A 13,198-nucleotide genomic window follows, 5' to 3' on the forward strand; every position below is an offset into this window, starting at 1 on the left:
AAAATAAAAATTATTGATACATATATAAATTTATTTAGTTATTCATACATATTTATTTTTTTAATGATGATTCATATGAATGATAAATATGATATTATTATATGAGTATTATGGTGATTCATACAATAGATACATTTTGTATGATTTTAACGAGTGATATATATGATATTAAGAGGTGATACATATTTTATTATGGTGATTCATAATAAATAGGTACAATTATTTATGTCAATTATTGAGTGATTCATATGATATTAATGGGTGATATATATAGTATTATAGTGATTCATATGGTAAATACAATTATTTATTTCAATTATTGGGTGATTCATACATATGGTATTATGGTAATTCATATGATAGATACAATGATTTATTTTAATTATTGGTGATTCATATATATGATATTATGGTGATTCATATGGTAGATACAATTATTTATTTCAATTATTGAGTGATTCATATGATATTAATGTGTGATAGATATGGTATTATGGGTGATTCAGATATTATTAATGAAAGGTAATGGTGTAGTCAGTGTAGAAACAAAAGTAATAATATTTTTTTAAAAAGGACTAAAAGCAGAATTGAAACATAATTAAAATTAAATCTAAAAAACAGACTAAAATTAAAGACGAAAAAAAGAGAAAAAAAGACCAAAAAAACATATCTTTCATAATTATAGACAGAAAAGAAAAAACATAATTAAAACACCTAAATTAAATCTAAAAAGAGAGAAAAATTAGATATCTTTCCTTAAATAAAAGAATACAATGAATAAAAGAGAATCAATTATTTCCTTAAATAAATATCTTGTTTGTTTCAAATGTATCACTTTTTTATATGTATCACCATGTAACATATGTATCACATTTTAAAAATCAGAATAAAATATAATTAACAAAATAGTCGGAATTTTATATAATATCACTTAAAGATTCAGGGATTTATCTAAGGTATTTTGTCCAGCATATAAGAAAAGTTTTGAAAAATAGTTTTCTTTTTATGCATAGAATAAATATATTTTTATCTTTCTAAACCTTAAATGCTGTTGTTGTACTTTCTATATTTATTTGTCTCTAACTTCTATTTTTTTTCTCTTTGATTTTTTCTTTTTTTCCTTTTTATTTTTAATTTATTTGTCTCAATTTTTATTTTTATTTAATTATTTGTTTTTTCTTTTTCTTTTTGCGTTTTTCCTCAGATATTATTTATTTTTTATTTTCAAAATGTATTTGTCTAAATCTTTATTTAATTTTTATTTTTCTATTTTTTTCAAACTTTATTTTATTTTTTCAATCTTTATTTTATTTTTTGGTTTTTATTATTATATATTTTTTATTTTTTTAATCTTTATTTTTTTTTTCTCAACTTCTATTATATTTTGCTAATGAACAGAAAGTTGGATATTTTCAAAGAGAATTTTTTTTATTTGATATCAAAGTAAACTTAAGGGTGTAACTTGTTTTTTAAAAGTATTTTGGAATAAGTCTTGTCTCTAAGACAAGAGTTATAGGACATCTCATAAATCAAGACACAATGTGGTAATGTCAAATCTTGCTCGTAAGACATAACATGTATTGAAAATCCTTGAACTAACTCTTTTCTCTACGACAAAAGTAATAGAGTATCTCATAAATTAAAACATAATGAAGTAGTGCTAACATTTGCCCATGGGAAGTTAACTTATTTTTTTGGAGGTTCTAAGGCAATACGTATAAAACAACTAATAAATCAAGACATGTTGTGGTAGTGTTAACTCTTGAGCAGTAGGAAATCTCATCAACTCTTGTCCATGGGTGTACTTGTTTTTATAAAGTCACTGCGCTAAGTCTTGCCTCTAAGGCAAGGATAATATAGAACATCTCATAAATCAAGATACAATATGGTAGTGTTAATTCTTGTCCATGGAGCGTAAGTTGTTGTTTGAAAGTCCTTGTGCTAAGCGTTGCCTCTAAGGCAAGAATTATAGAATATCTCATAAATTAAGGCATAATGTGGTAGTGTCAACTCTTGCGCACGAGGCGTCACTGCAATAAAATATGATATTTAGCTACGAAATTATTAGACGCGCTATGAAATTCGTCACTAACTATTCACCTTTTTTGAAAAAAATTACATTTAGTATTTAAATGCATGAGCAACATAATTTTAGTGACGAAACATATAATTTCGGAGAAAAATTTTGTCCATTAAAGTTTTCCACCAAAAAATAATTTGACGCTATTTATTAACTACAATTTAGCGACAAATAATAAGTTAGCAGTGATATGTTATTTTGTTGCAAATAATGTATTCAATTTGTGACAAATAGTTATTTTTCTAAAAAAAATAATTATTAGTTTTATGCGAAAAGATTTTGTTACAAAAATAAGTTGGTTCAATAACAACAAATTAAAGGTCGTGGTTAAATGTTGTAACATTTAGCTACAAATATTTATATTTAATTGTGACCTTTAATTTTGTCACTAATAATCAATACACATACGGGCGCACGCACACACATATATATATAAAGAGAGAGAAGCAAGACCATGTTGATGTGGCATGTCTAAGAGGCCAACATTTGCATTTATCTTTTTTCTTATTTTTTTGAAATTTTTTACTCATTCTTTTGGTGAAAAAATTAAGATAATACACAAATTTATTATAGAAACAGTCCCAATAAGGACTGGCTTTTACACATGTTACGATATTTCACATTCCATATTAATTAAAATGTTACAATCTTTCACGCGTCAATGTAAACAACACCTTCATTAGCAGTAGATTCAAGGTTCACGGTAGGAGGTTTTTCCAGTATCTCAATAACAGGTACATCAGTGATCTCTCAAACTGATGAAGTCGGGTTTGAAGATCAATTGGTTCCCTTTCTCCTATCAAGATCGTGTACTTAACCACCTTAGGATTTGGTGTCCACTTGACTGCTGATGACTCCCCAGGAAGACATTGATCAATGTGAGTATTCAAGGTCGTATTTGATGAGGATGTGAAAGTCAAGTAGCATATTCCCCATTCTTTGGTTACTCTTGAGCAAACAAATAAAAGATCTTGGAGATTTCAGAAGACCGCTTCTTTTCGTAAATGAATCAATCCAAGGCAATACATCATTGTCACTTTGCACGCCAGTCGACATATCACCTCTAGAAAGCCGATGGTTGTCCTTATCATTGATTTTCCTTGTGAAGCCAGTTCTCTTCAAACATGCCCATTGTTTTATGGTGCCCAATCCATTTGACAACATCTGGTCTGGAGATCTGAGGTGTTTTTCTTTGTCAGCATTTACACTCTTTTGTTTCTCTTCAAGAGCTTGACATCAACTGATACTTCTACCTTTTTGTTTTCTGTAATTATTTATATGTAACTCTCTGTGGATTTTTATTTAACTATCATTTCTATTTTTTTCGTTGTATGATCAGTTTCTGAACTCTTTTTGTCTGTTGTGTAGTGAAATATTTGTAAAGGCATTATTTATTTTTTGTTTATACTTTAACAATAACATTGAAGGGTAATTTTGTAATGATATTGCTAACACATTGAAGGTCTCAGGTTCGAGTTCGAGCGATGCCATTCTCTATTTTATTGTTTTGAACTTTCACAGTGTTCAACTTAGTGATTACTTCTTTGACTTTCTTCCCAGAAGGATGATGTTGTTATTGTTGTAGCAACAACTTCTCTCTCTCTCTCTCATGTTTAAGCAACATATATCGGGTAAAGACATAACTAGTGGAGTGTTATTTGATATGCTAATTAAGAGCATGAAGATGAATAAGCCAGAGGTTACATAGGCCTATATTCATCTGTTGTTATCTAATAATGCATGAATTTATTGGTTCATTTGCTGATTTTCTCCTTCAAGATTTCAATGAGATTCTTGAATCTCAGGCTAAAAATTTTGTAGTTTGTGTGAAGGATCACTTTGAAACACTTCACAAAAAGCTCCGATTCGTCTGGGCTTTCCTCGTTTCTCCACCGGAGCTACAAACAAAGATGGGAAAATTAGATGACATGTCAGCAGTATTGAAGCTACATCAATGGAGGCAGGGTCTATCATTCGCCATTGTCATAAAAGAGAAATAAATGAAATCTCTGCCAAAGAACAGGAACTTGAAGTTATTGGTTTGTTACATTAGGTTGAAACGATAAATCCAAAGTCTCCAGAGATTTATCTCAACATTCAAACGTAGCCAATAAAATCAATCTTCCCACAGATTAATGTGTTGGGGTTTATAAATTCTTTATTTGAGAATGTGCGACCACTTTTATACACTCCAAATTGATTCAATTGTTCTTGTGAAACTTTAATTGCAGGCCAGATTGCAGGAGCTTGAGTTTTTCAAATCATTTCTCAAGGATGTTGCAAATCATGACTATCTAGATGAGGATGCTGAGGAATGTCCTTTGCACACATATTATACATTTGGCATACAAGATCGAGTACATCACTGATTCTCTTCTTGTAAAGCCTTTCTCTTTGTGACATGGCTTGTTAGATGATGTGATTCTGGAAACTGCTTTTGTTAAAGACACAAATCTTAGAGAACCTTGATGAGAATTGAGAAGATGAGTTCTTTGAGGGACTATAGAGTCTCCAAGTGGTTTTTCTCGAGCGGCATCAAAAGGGAACTCTTCATTATTTAATGAAGAATTAGTTTGTTTGTTTCAGATATGAGGGACAAATCATAGTTGCAAAGTTAATTATGGGACCAGTAGAGCTCGACATCATTTCCATTGTTGGTATGCCTGGTCTTGGAAAGACAACACTTGCCAAGAAAGTGTTTAGTGATGAAGTATTTCTAAATGCTTCCAGGTACGAGCTTGGTACTGTGTATCTCAGTTATATCAAAAGCAAGAGTTGTTAGTTAAAAGCCAATGGCTTTGAGGGTACTAACTGTGATATGTGGGTAAGGAAAAGAAAACAGTAGCTCAGGCTCTCGAGGCATATTAGCAGGGCTTGACTAGAATGATAGAAAGAAGTTGGGAAGAAAAATACAAGTATAAACATTAAGTCAAACTGATTCAGGTATAGCAAGGGGTGGTCTACCGGTGAGAGCCAGACGAAAAATACATAGATGTCACTAATCTAATCTCAAGAAATCTGATTCAACCATTTTTGTCTCGCTGTCTAGGGTCTCTCCCCCTCTAGGAACTCCATAGAAAGCAAAACAATTCCATAAAGTGACAATTTTGTTGTCCGTCTCGATTAAAAATAAATTCGTAAACTTAATATTATTTTTTAAAAGAATCTGAAATCTTCAAATATAAGAGAAATTATGGGCTATGACAAAACATGATTTTTAACAATTATATTCTCCTCTTTTTAGACTGTATATTTGATTAGTAGGAATTATTTTTTGTTATTTTATAAAATTAATTACTTATTATATTGAAACTTTTTACAGCCGCACGGATAATTTCACTAATATAGCAATTTATTTAATTATCTCTAATCAACCTGTGATTTAGTGACAACATAGTTTTGTCACAAAGTGTGCAATGTTTAAATAGCAACGATCTAAAATTTCTAGTGAAATAATTTAACTATTTGCTACAAAAAAGATCATAGCTAAATATAAATTAATTTGTGGCCATATACACAAATATTTCAAGCACTCTCTACAGGAAATAAGACAAAATCATAGAATGATATGATAACGTCATATTTTATCCCAACGTGACTTTTTACAATTTTATACTTTATTTATAATTAATTTAATAAATAATACTTTATATGATATTATTATCAATTATATTAATATTATTATTTGTTAAATTATGTATATGTGATTTTTATTGATTACATAGCAGCCTTATTTCAATCCAGTTTAATCTTCTTCTCAATTAATTGAAGTTCTAGCCAATTTCTACCTAATTAACGTCAATTTTAGCCAGAATAGAAACTAATTTGGCTGAATTTTAAAATTTGAATTTATGATCCAATTTGGATACACTAAGCCGACCCATCCCTGATTATAATCTCAGTCATCTCAATCGTCCAACGGATCAGATTGAATCCTCATTATTTATTTCTTTTTAATCTACCACCCCCAAATTCCTCAACCCTAATTCATTTTCAGTTGTTGTTTTTCCATTTTCGGGCCAACTGCAATAAAACACACACCAAATGACACTCTAACAAATTTTCAATCATAATTTGAGGACCCCAATTCGTGTCTTCTCTAACAAAGAAGAATTCATATGATGCATTAGTGATTTAGTCGAGTTTCAAAGTTTTTTTTAAAGCCTTACTACGAATCTTTACAAATTTGTCTCCATTATAATCTTTGTTGATACCTAATTTTGACCTCCTTATATCCTGCTCGAACTTCTAATTGACGAATTAATATATTTTAATCTGTTTAAAAATTAATTTTCTTTATATAAATATTTGTTGTATTTAATCAATTGTCATACATTTTATCATCTCGACATGTTCTAATTTCACAATTTTACAAGTGTCTTGTTTATTTTTTTAGATTTATATATAACTAGTGAATTTGTCCGCGCTTCGCGCAGTTATAGTAGATATCTATCAAAATCATACGTTATTATTTTGAACCAAAGTAATTATAAAACTACAATAATCAGAAATTCATATAAAATACAAAATAAAGAGAAATCATATAGAGAACATGCAAAACTAAAAGATGCAATATCATTCTTACGAACTTAATCATTAAAAACATGAAAATATAATAAGCACCGAAAACATAACAATAAAAATGGTAAATGCATTTTTATAATAAATTAACATTTGAATTTAGTAGCTTTTCTTTCAAAAATAATAATAATGAGAGAGTTACTCCTTGAATTCAAATCGCAGATACAATAGAACATGTCTTAATTATCCATCGTAAAGAGAAAATTAACATAAGAAAGTAAACGGAACATGTATAAAGAACAAATTAATAGAAAAGGTGAAGAGAAACATTATTCACGAAATTTATGATAAATTAATATTCCTCAAGAATCAAGCTTAATTCTACAAATAAAAAGTAAATTGGCTATTAGAATGAAACATTCGAAAATAGAAGAAGGGTCTAATATTCATAATTAGTATTTGATCTATATGAATATTTTTCTTCAGTTTATAAAATATCATAACTAAAAAAAATTTTAAACGATAAAAAAATATGTATTTAAAATTTTATGATGCATTCTTACAAACTTTCAGCGACTAACACACACAAGAAAAATAAAGTATATTTGTTTACCTTGATAGTTGCTTTTAGAGTGATGAAGAAGAATAAATCTGTAAACAAAAAAATAATATTAGAAGAAAATTACAACCAATATTGACCCAATGCTTAATTCTGAAATGTGCATTGAGAAATGCTTATTCAAATGTTTGAATTTATAGAACTTATATTTGAAATATCAAAAGGCATGAGAAGATAGAGTAACATTAAGGATATGAATGGATAATAATAATAATAGTAAGCCATAATTGTCATGTTTAATTCTCTTAAAAATTTAGTTAAAATGGGAGTTTCAACTTTTAGATGATTTTTGAGTTTTTAACATATTATATAAATTAAAAAGAATAAGAAAAAGTTTAAAAAATTCAGAAAACATATACATATATATAAATATAATGATATCTATCTATCTATCTATCTATCTATCTATCTATCTATCTATCTATATATATATATAGAGAGAGAGAGATTGTCATAAAAGTATTTTTAAATCCGAAAAGTGGGATGAATTATTTTTTTTCAAGAGGAAGAATAGATAAATTAAATAATAAAAAGTGTGATAAATAAGGTGAGGAAGTGGAAGAGTTTAATAGCATGGGATAATAATCATGTTGTATATTAAACACAGAGTTTTAACTTTTAGATGGTTTTTGAGTTTTTAACACATTATATAAATTAAAAAGAATAAGAAAAAGTTTAAAAATTTGAGAAAACATATATATATATATATATATATATATATATATATATATATATAGAAAGAGAGAGAGAGAGATTGTCATAAAAGTATTTTTAAATCCGAAAAGTGGGATGAATTATTTTTTTTCAAGAGGAAGAATAGATAAGTTAAATAATAAAAAGTGTGATAAATAAGGTGAGGAAGTGGAAGAGTTTAATAGAATGAGATAATAATCATGTTGTCTATTAAACACATTATATTTAATTTCTAATAATATAGACATTAATGAATGGTTTTTATTAATTTTAAATAATTTATTAAGTTAAAAATAAGAGAAAATAATTCAAAAAACCCATAAAATAAATAAATGGCATTAGAGGCCTCTAAGGCATGCCACATACGATTAGCTATTGATCTCTTTTTTATATATATATTGATTCATATATTTTATATCTAACAATTCAAACGTTATATAGTATACGTTTTAGTTAGATAGTGTTTTATCTCAACGTGACTTTATGAATGATATTTTATATGACATTATCATTAATTATATTAATATTATTTATTTGTTACATTATGTATATGTGATTTTATAAATTAAATATCAGCCTTATTTCAATTAAATTTAATTTTCTTCCCAAATTATTTAAATCCTATGCAATTTTTTATCTAGTTAACGTTAATTTTAGCCAAGATTAAATCTAATTTGACTGACTTTTGAAATGTCAATTCATGATCTAATTTTGACTCATTAGGCTGATCCATTTCTGATTTTAATCTCAGTCATCAATCTCAATCACTCAAAGGACCAGATTGAATCCCCATTATTTTGTCCCTTTTAATCTACCATCCCCAAATCCCTCAAACTGTCATTAATTTTTGTTGCCGCTATTTTTTCATCTCTAGCCACTTCAACTGGCGGATCACAACAACAACACACACATACACCAAATGACACTTTATACTCTCCTCCATAGATTTATTTTTAATGAAATTTTAAGGATCCCCAATTCGTGTTTCCTTTTATAAAGAGGGATTCATACGAGGCATTAATGGGTTAGTCGAGTTTAAAATTTTTTTTTTAAGCTTTATGACGTATCTTTACAAATTTGTCTTTGATAAAGTTTTTGTTAATAGACAATTTTGATATCCTTATATCATTTTTCGGGCTTCTATTGGGCTAATTGAGGTATTTTAGATCTTTTAAAAAATTAATTCCTTTATATAATTGTTAATTGTATTTACTCAATTAGTCATACATTTTATCATTTGTTTCCAATTTCATAATTTTATAAGTGTCTTATTTACTATATATATTTTAGTTTCCTATATAATTCATATGTTTTATATCTAATATATATTCAGATGTAATATATATTTTAGTTAAATAGAGCCTTATCTCAACATGACTTTTCACTACTTTTTATACTTTATTTATAATTGATTTAACAAATAATATTTTATATGCTATTAGGCTGTATTTGTTTTTTTAAGATTCAGACATCTGAATCTGAATGCACATTTGAATGATTAAGATGTTGTCTCTAGATCTAAAAACTGAATGATTAATACTGTTTGTTTTTCAACATCTGAATGTGTAAAAAAAAATTATTTGTATATATAATAAAATAAAAAATACAAATTTAATAAAAAACTAATTATATATCAAAAAAGTATGTAATTTAATACAACAAAATTATTATTTGATTGAAAAAAATATTTATGTTTGTTAGTGATAGTGAAGGTGGTTTATAATGGTAGCTGTGGTGACAATGATTGATGTTAGTATTTAGTAATGTAAGTGGTGATAGTTGTGATGGTTGGTATTGTAGTGACTGTTATGATGGTGGCGGTTGATAGTGGTGGTGGTGGTTGTGATGCGACGTTACTTGATGTTAGTAGTTGGAGGTGTTGGTTGTGATGGCTGAAAAATGAATGCATGATGGTTGACGATGTGTTGGTGCTAGTTGGAGATGTTGTTAGTTGTGATAGAGGAGATGGTTGTTGGTAGAGATAAATTGTAGCAATGATGGTGATTGAAGTGATGGTATATATGACGTTACTAGTGGCAATGTCGGTGGCCGTCAAAGAATATGTGGAGGTTGTGATGTATTAGTGGTAGTTAGCGGTGGTGCTAGTTTTTATAGACGAGTTGGTCGATAGTAGGGATTGATCGGTAGAAGTTGATGATGGTGGTGCTGTTGACGGCGGTGGTAGCGGTAAATATAATTAGAGAAATAAAGGTAGTAGGTGTGGTACCGGTTGACAATAGCGGTTGGTAGCGATATTTGTTGTCGATGGTGGTTGTGATGGTGGAGGTGGTTGGTGGTGGTTGATAATGATGGCGATGACAGAGGTTGTGACTGATGATTATGAATAGGATGGCGGTGAATATTATCCAATACCAGAATACCTTTTCAGACCTATTAAGACTTGATTCTAGATTTAAATGATTAAGACATATTCAGACCCATTAAGAGCTAAAATCTTAGTAAAAAACAAATGCACTTAATGGTTTGAAGTCTGAACCATTCTGATTTCGACCTCCATTGAGTACAAACAAATGAGAAATATCAATTATATTAATATTATTTAATTGTTAAATTATCTATATGTGATTATATGTCACAACCCGATTTCTCAAGTTATGATGACCTACTTTATCTCACCATTAGGCAAGCCAAGCCATAACCCAAAATAATTGATAACATGCTAACAGACAGAAATAAAAAAAATGACCGCATAAAATAATAGCAGTAGTAATAATAAGTGATAAATAGAAAGGAAACATATATAATACAGCAAACCGAGAGAATGAAAAAAAGGACCAAATGTACAAACAAATCCCTCCCAAGACCTGGTACTAGAGCCACTACTAAAAGATACCCATAATACTAGACAGAATCCAAAATATACACAACATATACAAGCAGCCTCAAGTTCAAAAGACTATACTAGAATAGATAGAGGAGGATCAGACTCGGACGACAGTAAGCTCACACTGCTCTGAATCAGTATTAAAAGGTAGGAACCACGTCAACGCCAACTGTTAGTATTAGAATCTGCATCAAGAAAAAAATGCAGAAGTGTAGTATAAGTACCAGAGCAACGGGTACTCAGTAGGCATCATCGACCGACTTAGCTCAATACAGGAAAAGTATAACTAAAATGCGCGGGTGTAATCTAAGTCAATAGTTAGCAAGGATAGAAAGGTAAACCAACTACCAAGCTACTCAAATACGATAAATAAATAAGTATTATCGATACAAAAAATAAATAACGCAGTAATAAAGTCAAATCAAACATAACCAAACAAGGGCCCCATAAGACCGCTGGGTACACTGAAGAAAATAATTAACCCAACTGTAGCCCCATAAACTGGTGAAACACACAAGAAATAATTAATAAAAATAAACATAAATAATCCATAGCTGAACCCATCCCACAAAATCATAGTAGCCATCCAGATGTGCACCGGCTTGAACAGGCACCAATGAATAGTAACAGGAGGCCAAAAGTTGGGCTTGAACCGATAGTGATGGATAATAACAAGAGGTCATCTGCCGGGTTTGAACCAAAACTAGTGGGTACTAACGAAAGGCCACACATATGATATACAATAAAATCCATAATCAGATGCCGAACTCATATCGAAACTTAGAGGAATCACCCAGAATAATAGTAATTAGTACTAAAACTCCCAAATCATCATACCTAGATGCCAAACTCGAGCCAAAACTCATAGAAACCATACTCAACTGTAAAATTAAAATCCAAATCATACCATACCCAATGCCAGAGTGGTATCAAAATTCATATTTAATGATTGAAATAAAGCATATGTTGAACCTAAATAGAAACTAAAATACATTTAATAAACCATTCACATAGCTTAATTAAAAAGGAACAAATCCAATGTTTCGCAACTTAATTTCACAACCTAAAGTGATAGATGATATATCATAATGAAAGATAAGATACCAAATTTATTAGAACGGGGTTTTTGTTTTGCCCCTCTTTCGATTCGTAAGGGTATGAAAATTTTTATTTTTGACCTTTTAAACTATTCCAAAACTTTAAAGAAAATTTGGAATAATTTAAGAAATTACAGAGTAGCCACTTGATTTTTGATAAACTATCAAGAAAAACTAAATATATTACTGAAAAGATTCAAAATTAAAAAAATCTTTTAAGTTTAAAAATTCTGAGTAAGCGGTTCCTATTAATACTCTTGGAAGGTTGTTATAGCACCAAGAGTATCCGCTAACTTATGGTTATCCGGATTATTTGAAAATATTTTTTTGACTAACTTTAAAAAAAGATTTTTTTTTTAAAAAATGATTAATGAAAATTGTCTTCAAGATATGTACAAAACACATTCTGACGACTTAATTGGGATTTTAACTAAGTCTAAGAAAACTAAGAACAATTAGCATATAAAGAGGAAGGGGGAGATTAAAGGACTTAGGCCATTAGGCCCAAATCATAAACCCAGTCCAATGCTAATTTGGGCTTTTGACCTATCTCCACCCATCCTAATCTAAATACTTGGGCTTTTGGCCCATAACCTATCCTAAGCTAGTTTTCAGACCTTTGAGACCCCAAATCTGCTTCACCTGTATTAAATTACAACTTTGGCTTCGAGACCCAAATGAATGAATAAATAAATAAATAAAAATAAGGCAATAATAAAAATCGAGATTTTTCAAATCTCTTAGTAACCTCATCAATGAGTTTTCACCTATTTTCTTTCTTCTTTCATCTTCTTGCACCCGCACGCCATATAATCGACTTTGAGTTTAAAACTTTGAACTTGACTCGGAGAGATGGGCCTCATTGACCCATTATGAATTCAAGAGGAAAGGAGTCCATTTGGACTCCAAAACAGATTCATGCAAAGGAAAAGATAAAAAAAAAAAAAATTAAAATGTGTTCGAAAATTCTACACTTAATAGCTAAATGATGAGATGAAAAAAAAAAGTTCTCAAGCATAAAGAAATAGTAAGCTATGATATCAAAGCAAACCAAATTATCCAACGAAAAAGAAACTAACCCATCTCCTAAACAATCTTACAAAAAATTGAATCTAGCACAATATAATTAACTAGCCCTTGAAGAGAAGACATGAATCCACAAGCATAGTTGCTTAAAATTTGGTCAAATAGATTAACACATATTTGCTCCAAATACTATGATGAAGTCTAAGACATGTTTTCATTAAACAAAGAAAAAAGGAGAATGAACAAGAGATGAGGAAATAACACTTCAAATATGAAATACAAGACATACTAATGCAACAACACTTTTTAATATAAAG

The sequence above is a fragment of the Capsicum annuum genome, chromosome 12 (genome assembly GCF_002878395.1).
Source record: "Capsicum annuum cultivar UCD-10X-F1 chromosome 12, UCD10Xv1.1, whole genome shotgun sequence".
NCBI lineage: Eukaryota > Viridiplantae > Streptophyta > Magnoliopsida > Solanales > Solanaceae > Capsicum > Capsicum annuum.